Source organism: Cetorhinus maximus, chromosome 21, assembly GCF_964194155.1.
Source record: "Cetorhinus maximus chromosome 21, sCetMax3.hap1.1, whole genome shotgun sequence".
In the NCBI taxonomy this organism is placed as follows: Eukaryota; Metazoa; Chordata; class Chondrichthyes; order Lamniformes; family Cetorhinidae; genus Cetorhinus; species Cetorhinus maximus.
The window spans coordinates 45,435,084-45,449,032 of NC_135899.1; the positions used below are offsets into that span (position 1 = coordinate 45,435,084).

At 42.1% G+C, this 13,949-nt stretch overlaps 1 protein-coding gene and 1 non-coding gene across 2 annotated transcripts in view; both read right to left on the reverse strand.

The window, feature by feature from the left end:
- The window catches only part of adgrb2 (adhesion G protein-coupled receptor B2), a 1,091,625-nt gene that overhangs the window by 323,780 nt on the left and 753,896 nt on the right, over window positions 1–13,949 (reverse strand). The window lies entirely within an intron of this gene.
- Window positions 865–971, reverse strand: LOC144696235 (U6 spliceosomal RNA). The gene has a single exon (XR_013580140.1). It is a non-coding gene; the product is annotated as a U6 spliceosomal RNA (small nuclear RNA).

The window sequence follows — 13,949 nt, forward strand, 5'->3', positions numbered from 1 at the left end:
TACAGGTGTGACAGAGGTGTGAGACAGGTGTGTTCAGTTCTGAAGGTGTTCCTTGGTATGGAATGTATAGTGGCATCATCAGCATAGAGCAACTTTCTGATGAGGTCGTACCACATTTTTGTCTTGGATCTCAGGCAGACAAGGCTGAACAGCTTTCTGTCAACTCCAGCATTTAAAATGAACTCTGGAGAAGAACTGAAGGAATATAACAGCAGCAAAGAAAAGAATACGCCAAAGAGCGTCACCGCCGAATGTAACCCTTTTTGATTCCACTGCAGATCTCAAAATGTTCCAATAGCTGACCTTACCCATTATGTTGTCATGGAGAGCAGATCATACTGAGCAGGGTGACTGCCACAGAATTATTCAGGTTCTATACTTTCACTGTCCTCTGGTATATTAAACATCAGCCAAAATAAAACACAAATATGGAAATCCCCACCATGAAGTTTTCCTGAAAGCTATCTCTCACCTAATCTAATTTTGATTACAGATGAATTATACATGCCCCTCATGGATTGCTCAGTCGTTAATGATATTATTGGCACCTTATTCAATAGTGTTTCAGCCTGTAGTACTATGCATTGCTGCAAGTGACTGGTAATTGTGCCAACACCTCAGTTTTACATATTTTAACCCCTTCATGAAGGCACCATGCATCAAGGACAACAAAACTGAAGGCAAAAGGGGCGTGCAAACACCAGACTACACGTAAGTGAGACACAGATTGAAAGAGGAGTTGGGAATTTGGTTCAGGTGGGAATTGCTGGTAAACTTTTCTTAACTTTAAATTTAGATTAAGAGATAGGTTCTTACTTTCAAACATCGTTAGCTGAATAGCTTGGCTGAAATGTTTTGAAAGTCTGAAATATGGAACGCTTCACGAATTTGCGCGTCATCCTTGCGCAGGGGCCATGCAAATCTTCTCTGTATCGTTCCAATTTTAGTATATGTGCTGCCGAAGCGAGCACAATAGCTTGGTTGAAACTCTTTCGAGTTATCAACAGTCACAGATTGTAACTCTTTCGAGTACATTCACAGTTCTTGGTTTCCGGGAGTGGGACATGAACCCACAACTCTCTGATTCAAAGGCGAGGGTGCTATGAACTGAGCCACAGCTGACACCTCGTTATAGCTTGGTTGAAACTCTTTCGAGTTATCAACAGTCACAGATTGCAACTCTTTCGAGTACAATCACAGTTCTTGGTTTCCGGGAGTGGGACATGAACCCACAACCCTCTGATTCAAAGGCGAGGGTGCTATGAACTGAGCCACAGCTGACACCTCTTAGCTTGGTTGAAACTCTTTCGAGTTATCAACAGTCACAGATTGCAACTCTTTCGAGTACAATCACAGTTCTTGGTTTCCGGAAGTGGGACATGAACCCACAACCCTCTGATTCAAAGGCGAGGGTGCTATGAACTGAGCCACAGCTGACACCTCGTTATAGCTTGGTTGAAACTCTTTCGAGTTATCAACAGTCACAGATTGCAACTCTTTCGAGTACAATCACAGTTCTTGGTTTCCGGGAGTGGGACATGAACCCACAACCCTCTGATTCAAAGGCGAGGGTGCTATGAACTGAGCCACAGCTGACACAGGGACCTGACTGAAGTGGCAGTGAACTATCAATCACCTGAAAGTAGTTGCCCTCAATAGGTGTTAATTACTATAGTAGAAAGCTGATCTAGCTCATGAGTTATTAGGGCTCATCAGCATTGGTCTCTATCCAATCTTGTTTTTCTGAATCCAGACAGGACTGTATTTTTCAAATTTTTCGTTTATTGAATAACATACAACAGTCGGGTATTGTGGTGGATTTTTTATGGATGCCGGCGCATAAAGGTATGGTAGGGAATGAAGCAGCAGATTCGTTGGCTAAAAGTTCTATAAATCACTTGATTAAAGATAGTGAGATTTCATTAGGGAAGACGGAAATTAAATCTATGTGTATTATGGCAATAAAAGTGGAATATGAATGAGAAAGGAAGACATTTATATCAGATTAAAAACAATGTGAAGTTATCTCGTAAATTCACTGGGAAGTGTAGAAGGCATGAGGTGATAATGAGCAGGATTAGGATTGGGCACTGTGGGTTAAATAAATCTCTGTATTTAATAGGGAAGCATGTTGATGGTTTGTGTCAGGAGTGTGGGAAAGAATTCCTGCATTTAGTAGAGCATGTTTTATTACACTGTCTTAAGTTTGCAGCTGAAAGGGAGCTATGTAGTCTAATTTATAACAAGGGTATAGTATACAGTGTGATTTGGTGGTTAGTGTTTTAACAGTTAGATTTCGATATTGGGATATTTATAGTCTTTTTTTGTGTTTGACAGGATTAGATAGAATTTAGTTTTTTTTGTTATTTGCATTGCACTTCCTCTGATACAGTAGGGGGTAGTAATACAACCAAGAGATGTGAATTTGCCAGAAACCATAAAAAGAAGTCATTAGAGGTTCTATAAAAGCAGAGGGATTTTAAACATGTGTGTAGAAAGGGCCACACAGACACCAGATTGTGCCTGAGTGGGATGTTGATTGAGTGATGAGTTGGGAATTTGGTTCAGGTGGGAATTCTGTGCAGGGGGCAAAGAAGTGTTCTCTCTTTCTATTTTTTTTCCAGCCTCCAGTAATTGGTTAGTTTCCTTCCTTGTCTCCAAGCTAGGTGAGTTCAGCTTTATTACTTTACTTTTACTTTATCTGTGTAAATTATTAACTAATTAACTCATTAAATAAATAAAGTTGGACAGAAATGGCAAGACCAATGGTGTGCTATGACTACAACATGTGTAAATCTGTGGAATGCATTGCAATCCCTGACAACCATGTCTGCAGTTTAGGCAACTTTGGCTCTGAGTTGCTGAGCTGGAGTCTGAGTTGTGTACATTGCGGAGTATCAAGGAGGGGGAGAGTTAGCTGGACATTTGGTTCTAGGAGGCAGTCACTCCTCTTTGTTTAGGCAGAACTTTAGAGTTAGGCAATGGTCAGGGGCTGGAGGATGTGACTGCAAGTCAGGCAAGTAAGGGGAACCAGCATGTAGTGATGGAGGAGCTTCAGCCAACAGGTGTGAGGTGATTGCCACCTGTGTGGATGAGGAGAAGGTCTGCAAGTTGGATGAGTGGACTGACATGGCACAATGGTGAAGGGTGGGGGGGAGTGAAGAGGAATGTGCTAGTGATAGGAGACAACATAGTCAGGGGGGGATAGATACAAGTCGCTGCAATCAAAACCTTGAGTCCAGATCGCTGTGTTGCCTGCCCGGTGCCAGGGTTCAGGTTTTCTGCTCAGGGATGGAGAGGAGCTTGCAGTGGGACGGGGAGGGTCCAGTTGCCATGGTCCATCTCTCTAATTTAGAAATAAATATGATCCGATAGCCATCCCAGGGATATGATGCAGGATGACATAGCTTGGGACTAGAATTTGACAGGAAGCTATGAAAAGGTAGAGGAGTGACTCTGTTAATTAATGATGGTATTAGCATTATAGTCAGGGATGTGATAAGTTCAGTAAGGATGTAGGAACCATGTGGGCAGAGATGATAAATGATGAAGGCAAACTGTGTGATTACTCTTGGGGGGGCTTGTACACAACTCACTTGAGAGTGCTGTATAGGCCCCAAAGAGTAATCACATGGTAGGATGGGATATAAAGGAAGAAATAATGGGAGCTTGTCAGAAAGGTATGATGATAATCATGGGGGATTTTAATCTACATATTGACTGAAAAAAATCAGATGGGCAAAGGGAGCCTAGATGAGGAATTCAAAGCAAGTTTTTGGTCTAGTTTCTTAGAATACCACATTCTGGTGCCAACCAGGGAGCAGGCTATACTAGACCTGGTATTGTGCAACAAGATAGGATTGATTAATTAATGACCTCATAGTGAAGGTGTCTCTCGGTAGCAGCAATCATAATGATTGAATTTTACATTTAGTTTGAGGGAGAAAAGAGAGTCTAAGACGAGTACTTCAAAGTTAAATGAGGGCAATTATGAGGGCATGAAAGTACAGCTAGCTAAAGTGAACTGGCAAAGAGGTAAGGGATAGGTCAATAGAAATGCAGTGGCAGACATCTAAAGGGATATTTCAAAATACACAGAATAGATATATTCCAACGAGAAAGAAAAATTCAAGTGGAGGACCTACCATCCGTGGTTAACTAAAAAAGTTAAAGATGGTATCAAACTTGAAGAAAAAGCATATCATTGTGCAAATATGGGTGTCAGGTCAGAAGATTGGTTAGAACATAAAGACAGCAAAGAATGGCTGAAATGATGAATAGGGAGGGAAAAATTGGAGTACTAGAGAAAGCTAACTGGAAATATAAAGACAGTGTTGGTCCTAGAGGAAGTGAGTGTCAGTCCTATAGAAGGTAAGCCTGGGGAATTATTAATGGAAAATAAGGAGATGGCAGATGATTTGAAAAGGTATTTTCTACCGGTCTTCACTTTGGAGGATACAAGTAATATTCCAGTGTTGGAATCATAACTCTCAAGACTGAAGGGCATGAAAGTAGGGGCAGGTATGGGTACCCAGGTGGTAGCGTTCAAGGAGCCTCGGCCCCTGCTATTGTCCAACAGTTCGAGGTTTTTGCAAGCTGTGTGGATGAGAGTGGGCACTGCAGGGAAGATGAGCGAACTGACCACAGCAACGTGGTACAGGGAGCCATTCAAGTGGGGGGAGGAAATAGGAACATAGTAGTGGTAGGGGACAGTATAATTAGGGGGATAGACACTGTTCTCTGCAGCCGTGAGTGTGAGTCATGAAGGCTGTGTTGCCTGCCCGGTGACAGGGTTAAGGACATCTCCTCAGGGCTGGAGAGAAACTTGGAGTGGGAGGGGAGGGATCCAGTTGTCGTCATCCACATTGGTACCAACAACATTGATAGGACTAGAAAGGAGGTTCTGCTGAAAGAATCTGAACAGTTAGGAGCTAAATTAAAAAGCAGAACCTCCAAGGTAATGAGCTTGGGATTACTACCTGAGCCATGGGCAAACTGGCATAGGGTAAATAAAGTCAAGGAATTAAATTTGTGGCTCAAAGGTTGGTGTGGGGAAGAATGGGTTTCAGTTCATGGGGCACTGGCACAAGTACTGGGGTAGAAGGGAGCTGTTCCGGTGGGACAGGCTTCACTATAATCATGCTGGGACCAGTATCCTGGTGAATCGAATAACTAGGGCTATAGAGAGGACTTTAAACTAAATAGAGGTGGGGAGGGTTTTGGAGAGGGGATATGTAGGCTTACAAATGAAAAGGACATGGCAGCATTGCATGACAGCTATTTGGGTATTGATACCCAGTGTGCTACAGGAAGGGACAGAATATGCAAACATGAAAAATCAGCAGCAAATAGGGTGAAAGGGGGAAAAAAATGGTTAAAAAGGCAAAATTAATGGCTCTCTACTTAAATGCATGTAGTATTCGGAACAAAATAAATGAATTAACGGCACAAATAGAGGTTAATAGGTATGATCTTATAGCCATTATGGAGATATGGTTATAAGGGGATCAAAGCTGGGATCTAAATATTCAGGGGTATGTGACTTTTCAAAAGGACAGGCAGGAAGGAAAGGCTGGTGGGCTAGCTTCGTTAGTACGAGATAGAATAAGTACAATAGCAAGAAATTATCTTGGATCAGAAGATGTAGAATCCATATGGGTGGAGGTAAAAAAAAATCAAGAGGGAGAAGACGCTGGTGGGAGTAGTCCAGAGGCCCTGTAACTCTGGCTATACGCAGGGCAGGGAATACATCAGGAGATAATGGGGGTATGTAAAAAAGGCAGTACATTCATCATTGTGACTTTAATCTTCATGTAGATTTGGAAAATCAAATTGGCAGAGACAGCTACGTGAAAGAATTCATAGTGTATTTGGGACAGTTTCCTAGAACAATATGTTGTGGATCGAACCAGGGATCAGGCTATTTAGGATCTAGTAATGTGTAATGAGGCAGGTTTAATAAATGATCTCAGAGTACAAGATCAACTAGGAAACAATGACCATAACATGGTAGAATTTAGCATTTAATTTGAGAGTGAGAAACTTGAGTCAGAAACAACTGTGCTAAACTTAACTAATGGCAATTGCAAAACAATGAAGAATGAGTTGGCTGGAGTAGACTGGGAAAGGAGTTTAGCAGAAAAGACGGCTGATGAACAATGGCAGGCGTTTAAGAAAATAGTTGATGCTCAATGACGCTTAATGAAAATAATGACGCTCAACAAAGATATATCCCAGTGAGGAAGAAGGATTCTAGGAAGGGGATAAACCAATCATGGTTAACCAAGGAAATTAAGGATAGTATCAAATTGAAGAAAAAAACATACAATGTGGCAAAGATTAGTGGTAAACCAGAGGATTGGGAAAGTTTTAAAAACCAACAAAAAATGACCAAAAAATAATGAAGAGGGAGAAAATAAACTTTGAAGGTAAACTAGCAAGCAATATAAAAACGGACAGTAAGAGCTTCCTTAAATATACCAAAAGGAAGAGAGAGGCCAAAGTGACCATATGCAATTTATAGAATGAGACTGGGGAAATAATAATGAGGAACCAGGAAATGGCAGAGGAGTTGAATAAATACTTTGCATCAGTCTTCACGGTAGAACAGACTGATAGCATTCCAAAAACGCTAAATAATCAAGGGGCAAAAGGGGAGGGAGGAGGAAAAAAATACAATAACTATCACTAGAGGAAAAAGAACTGGGGGAAATTAAAGGGGTGAAAGGCTGATAAGCCCTCTAGACCTGATAGGTTGCATCCTAGGATATTAAAGGAAGTAGCTACAGAGATAGTGGATGCACTGGTCATAATCTTCCAAGACTCTTAGATTCTGGAAAAGTCCCAGAGGATTGGCAAACTGACAACGTAACACCCTTATTCAAAAAGGGAGGCTGAGACAAAAAACAGGGAACTATAGGCCAGTTAGCTTAACATCCGTCACTGGGAAAACATTAGTCTATTATAAAAGATGTAATAACAGAGCATTTAGAAATGCATAATATAATCAAGCAGAGTCAGCATGGCTTAATGAGGGGGATATTATGCCTGACAAATTTAATAGAATTCTTTGAGGAGGTAACAAGCAGGATAGATAAAGATAGTAGATGTAATATATTTGGATTTCCAAAAGGTGTTCGATAATGTACCGGAAATAAGGCTACTTAAAAAGATGGTGTTGGGGGTAGTATATTAGCATGGATAGAGGATTAGCTCATGAACAGAAGACAGAGTGGGATAAGGGGGGGCTTTTTCAGGATGGCAACCTGTAACTAGTGGAGTGCCACAAGGATCAATGCTGGGGCCACCATTATTTACAATATATATTAATGACTTGGATGAGGGAAGTGAATGTACTATTGCCAAGTTTGCAGATGACCCAAAATAGGTGGTAAGGCAAGCAGAATATAGGGAGTTAGGAATTAAGTTGAAAAGTAGGACCTCAAAGGTAGTGATCTCAGGATTACTACCAGTGCCACATGCCAGTCAGAGAAGAAATAGCAGGATATATCGGATGAATACGTCGCTGAAGAGATGGGGTGAAGGGGAGGGTTTCAGATTCCTGGGGCATTGGGGCCGGTTCTAGGGGAGGTGGGACCAGTATAAACTGGTCGGGTTACACCTGGGCAGGACCGGGACTGATGTGCTAGGGGAAACATTTTCTAGAGTGGTTGGGGAGGGTTTAAACTAAAATGGCAGGGGGATGGGAACCTATGCAAGGAAACAGAGGAAGGGGAATCAAAGACAAGAACAAAAGACAGAAAGCGGAATAAGAAGTGATAGTCAGAGAAATCAAGGGCAAGAATCAAACAGGGTCTCAGTGAAAAATAGTGGGAACGGGACAAGTAATGTTAAAAAGTCAAGCCTTAAGGCTTTGTGCCTTAACGCAAGGAGCATTCGCAATAAAGTGGATGAATTAACCACACAAATAGATGTAAACAGGTATGATATAGTCGGGATTATGGAGACATGGCTGCAGGGTGACCAGGGATGGGAACTGAAGATCCAAGGGTATTCAGTATTTAGGAAGGATAGACAAAAAGGAAAAGGCAGTGGAGTTGCATTGCTGGCTAAAGAGGAAATTAACGCAATAGTGAGGAAAGATATTAGCTCCGACGATGTGGAATCTGTATGTGTAGAGCTGAGAAACACTGAGGAGAAAAAAACTTTAGTGGGGGTTGTATATAGACCCCCAAACTGTAGTGGTGATGTTGGGAACGGCATTAAACAGGAAATTAGAGACACATGTAATAAAGGAACATCTGTAATTATGGGTGACTTTAATATGCATATAGATTGGGCAAATCAAATTTGTAACAATACCGTAGAGGAGGAATTCCCGGAGTGTATACGGGATGTTTTTCTGGACCAATATGTTGAGGAACCAATGAGAGAACAGGCCATCCTCGACTGGGTATTGTGTAATGAGAAAGGAATAATTGGCAATCTAGTTGTGCGAGGCCCCCTGGGGATGAGCGACCATAATATGATAGAATTCTTCATCAAGATGGAGAGTGACGTAGTTGATTCTGAGAATTGGGTCCTGAATCTTAATAAAGGAAACGACGATGGTATGGGGCGCGAGTTGGCTATGATGGATTGGGAAACGTTACTTAAAGGGAATACGGTGGATAGGCAATGGCAAACATTCAAAGAGCGCATGGGCGAGCTGCAACAATTGTTTATTCCTGTCTGGCGCAAAAGTAAAACAGGAAAGGTGGCCAAACCATGGCTGACAAGGGAAATTAGAGATAGTATTAAATGCAAGGAAGAGGCATACAAATTGGCCATAAAAAACAACAGACCTGAGGATTGGGATCAGTTTAGAATTAAGCAAAGGAGGACCAAGGGATCGAGTAAGAAGGGGAAAATAGAGTATCAGAGTAAGCTTGCAGGGAACATGAAGGGAACTGTAGAAGTTTCTATAGGTATGTGAAGAGAAAAAGATTGGTGAAGACAAATGTAGGTCCCTTACAGTCAGAAACAGGGGAATTTATAATGGGGAACAAAGAAATGGCTGACCAACTAAATACATACTTTGGCTCTGTCTTCACAAAGGAGGACACTGGTAACATACCAGAAATGTTGGGGAACACAGGGTTTAGTGAGAGGGAGAAACTGAAAGAAATCAGCATTAGTAGGGAGATGGTGTTGGGGAAATTGATGGGATTGAAGGCCAATAAATCCCCAGAGCATGATAATCTACATCCCAGAGTACTTAACCCAGAGAGTGGTGAGCCTGTGGAATTCGTTACCACACAAAGTAGTTGAGACCAAAACATTGTATGCTTTCAAGAAGGAGTTAGATATAGCTCTTGGGACGAAAGGGATCAAAGGGTATGGGGAGAAAGTGGGAGCAGGCTATTGAATTGGATGATCAGTCATGATCATAATGAATGGTGGAGCAGGCTCGAAGGGCCAAATGACCTACTCCTGCTCCTAGTTTCTATGTTTCAATGGTGAGGATAACACAGAGTCTAGAGAGGGATATATACAGGTAAAGCGAGTGGGCAAAAACTTGACAGATGGAATATAATGTGGGAAAATGTGAGGTTATGCACTTTGGCAGGAAGAATAGCGGAGTTGAATATTATTTCAATGGAAAAAGACTGCAGAGAGCTGCAGCACAGAGGGATTTGGGGTCCTTGTGCATTAATCACGAAAATGCTAGCACACAAGTTCATCAGGTAATAGGGAAGGCAAATGTAATGTTGGCCTTTATTTCAAAGGGGATGGAGTATAAAAATAGGGAAGTCTTGCTAAAGCTATACAAGGCATTAGTTAGACCACATCTAAAATAATATTACCTTATCTAAGGAAAGACACACTGGCATTGGAGACAGTCCAGAGAAGGTTCACTAAGTTGATCCTGGGTATGGGAGGATTTTCTTATGAGGAGAGGTTGAGTAGGTTAGGCCTGTATTCATTGGAATTTAGAAGATTGAGAGGTGACCTTATTGAAACACATAAGATTATTAAGGGGCTTGACAGGGTAGATGCTGAGAGGTTGTTTCCCCTTGTGGGACAGTCTAGGACCAGAGGGCATAATCTCAGAGTAAGGGGGCACCCATTTAAAGCAGAGATGAGGAGGGATTTCTTCTCTCAGAGGGTAGTCAATCTGTGTAATTCTTTACCGCAGAAGGCTGTAGAAGCTGGGTCATTAAGTATATTCAAGGCTGAGACAGACAGTCTCATTAAGGGAATAATCATTAAGGGAATCAAGGGTTATGGGAAAAAGGCAGGAAAGTGGAGTTGAGGATTATTAGGTCAACCATGATCTCATTGAATGGTGGAGCAGACTCAACAGGCTGAATTGCCTACTTCTGCTCCTATGTCTTATGGTATTAACAAAGTGGAAGGACTTGGCATTATCTGTATATTTGGATACTACCTTGGGGTTTCTTTTAAAAAGGTCATAAGTTCACCTTGAAACTGTCAACAAGTGGGCCTCTTCTAAGAAATCATCTGATTTTTATGGTATTTGAGGAAGATCTGGTTGTTTGTTGTAAACACATTAATTGGTTGTGGGGGAGAAACTGAAGAAAAGCAAACACTAATAACTTGCTGCAAATCACATGGCAGAAAAAAAACTTAAATTTTGAACCTGCTTGTTTTGAAGGCAGTCTTGTTGGGGAACAAGTTGAGAAAGGAAGGTTACCCTAACTGGCTCTCTCTCACTCACTCCATCTTGCCTAAAATTGAGCGTGGCTATCAACCCTCATCTGAGTGTAACCGGTCTGCATTTGGACGTGCAAAGCCAGTTAGGGAGAACTTCCAGACATCCACCGAGACCAGCTGCATACAAGGCAACTCCAGGTTGACCGCGTCAAGATCCTGCAAACTTTTTCGTTTATTTTATAACACCCATCCTCTAAAGCACATCTCTGCAGAGAAACTCTGTCTGTTTATCTCTGGGTGTGTGCTGGGGAATTCTTTCGGAAGAGATAGATAGTTATACTCACTGATTACAAGTGTGTTAACCAGCACTTGCAACTTGTTAAAAATAAGTTTTGTTTTATAAAAAACAATCATTTTGAGTTTATTGAAAGAAGCCTGGTTGAAAACTCCCCTTTTTTATTCTGGGCACCAGTAGGCGAAACACATGATTAGCTAGTTTGGTGAGAAAATTAAACTTTTAAATTAATGGTACAGCCTGCAGAGTAGTGGGGCTGGGTCATATGCATACTCCTCCCATCCCAATCGTAACACCAGAAATAGCTGTAAATCAGGAAATGGGAGGGAGGAACTCAAACACAATTACAATCACCAGGGAAACAGTACTGAGCAAACTACTGGAGCTGTGGACTGACAAGTCCCCAGCTCCTGATGGAATTCATCCTAGAAGCCATAAGTGGCTTCTTTTTAAGCCACTTAGTGATAGTCAGTGCATTAGTTTTAATTTTCCAAAATTCCCTAGATTCAGGGAAGGTTCCGGTAGATTGGAAAATAGCGAACGTAACTCCTATATTCATAAAGGGAGGGAGGCAGAAACTACAGGCCAGTTAACTTAGCATCTGTCATAGGGAAAATATTAGAAGCTATTATTAAAGACGTTATAGCAGGGCACTTGGAAAAATTCGAGGCCATCAGGTAGAATCAATCATGTTTCAACAATTTATTGAAGTTCTTTGAAGAAGAAACATGTGCTGTGGGTGAAGGGGAATTGGTGGATGTACTCTACTTAGATTTCCAGAAGGCATTTGATAAGGTGCCACACCAAAGGTTATTGCAGAAAATAAAAGTTAATGGTGTAGGGAGTAACATATTGGCATGGGTAGAAGATTGGCTAGCTAACAGGAAATAGTGAGTAGGTATAAATGAGTCATTTTCTGAACTACAAGATATAATGAGTGGTGTGCCCCAGGGAGCAGAGCTGGGGCCTCTGCTTTTTGCAATTTATATAACTGCCTTGGGATGAAGGGACCAAAGGTATATGTGACACAAAGATAGGTAGAAAAGTAAGTTGTGAAGGGGACATAAGGAGGCTACAAAGGGATATGGATAGGTTAAGTGAGTGGACAAAGATATGGCAAATGGAGCATAATGTGGTAAAATGTGAAACTGTCCATTTTGGCAGGAGGAATAAAAAAGCTTATTATCTACATGGTGAGAGATTGCAGAGTTCTGAGACGCAGAGGGATACGGATGTCCTACTGCATGAATCTCAAATTAGTATGCAATTACAGCAAGTAATTAGGAAAGCTAATAGAAAGTTATCATTTATTGCAAGGGCAATTGAATACAAAAGTAGGGAGGTTATGCCTCAGTTATACAGGGCATTGGCAAATCCACATCTGGAATGCTGTGTGCTGTATTGGTCTCCTTATGTACGGAAGGACGTATATGCATTGGAAGCAGTTCAGAGAAGGTTTACTAAACTAATACCTGGAACAGAAAGTATAATCTGTTAAGCTGTTTTAACTACTGGCTGGATTGTTCAGTTATATTTTATCCTTAATAAATCTTTCCACTTTGCCGTCTTGCTGTCAACCTATTTATCACACCCACATTCTGGTGACTGTGACTTGCAACCTGAATACAAATAATGACACATTCAAATGTTAAAGGTAAAGATATAAGGATGAGTTAGTAAAAAATTTTGATGGTTAAATTATGCATTTGATTGTTGTTTCATTATTTCTGTAAATCTCAGACCAGAACTCTAACATTAGGACTAGTGGAGCATTTATAGAATCTGATAACCTTAAGGAGGGAAGTGATAAAAGAAAGCATAGACTATATTTTAGGGCAATTTGGAATCATGGGGGCATCTTGCCTAGCCAGCTTGCAGCCTGGGAAGGGATACCAGTGTGGTGACTCAGTGAGATCTGCCAGTAATCAAAAACACAGGCTTGATTTTCACAACGATGCTGTAAATGGTGCAGGAGGCCGAAATCTGGAAGTCCCACCCCCGAACATGGCCCCCACCATTTTTGCATGGGGGAATTGGGGCAGATCAGCATTTGTACATGTGTGTTTTGTGGAGAAAGCTACCCATATAAATAAGCAGCTGCCACAAGTTGCGTCTGATTTTGATGAAGTAGGAGTGTGAAACATGACATATGCAGATTAGACCTCAAAGGAGCAGGTCTGAACTTTGCACATTTGTTTGGATAGTTGGGGCACTCTTTTGGTGAGGTGCAGGGACCTTTTGGTATCCCTCAAAAGTTGTTCCCACAGAAGTGGCAAATATTCATTTTCAAAAAACCAAGTGAGGAAGAGGATGGGGTTGCGGGGCTTGGGCATTTTTATTTAATATTCATTCATGGGATGTGGACGTCACTGGCTGGGTCAGCATTTATTGCCCATCCCTAATTGTCCTTGAGAAGGTGGTGGTGAGCTACCTCCTTCAACCGCTGCAGTCTATGTGGTGCAGGTACACCCACAGTGCTGTTAGGGAGGGAGTTCCAGGATTTTTACCCAGCGACAGTGAAGGAACAGCAATATATTTCCAAATCAGGATGGTGTGTGGTTTGGAGGGGAACTTGCAGATGGTGATGTTCCCATGCATCTACTGCCCTTATCCTTCTAGGTCAGGTTTGTCCAACATGGGCCACTATCAGGCCTGCCATGCCTCTCTATCCAGCCCACAGGCCCCGTGTTCAAAATGTCGGTCAGTGAATTTGAAGATGCCTCAAAGAATTGCTTGTCCAATCAAAGACAGTTTCTCTCCTGTTTTTGCTGTTGCTAGGATCAGTAGTGACCCAATCAGCAGCAAATATGGGGGAGAACCAGCCTCTGAATCGAGGAACAGCCTTCTTTAGCCTGAGGCCTGAAAATATGGTGCAATGGCAGTGATGAGACTGCTGGCGGGCGGGGGGGGGGGCGCAGGCAAGTGGCTACCGGGCAGAGGGGCAAGTGTCTTCCGGGAGGGAGGAAAGCAGCTGGGGGGGAAGGGAGCAGCTGCCGGAGACAGGGGAATGGAGTGAAACTGGCTGGTGCGGGGGCAG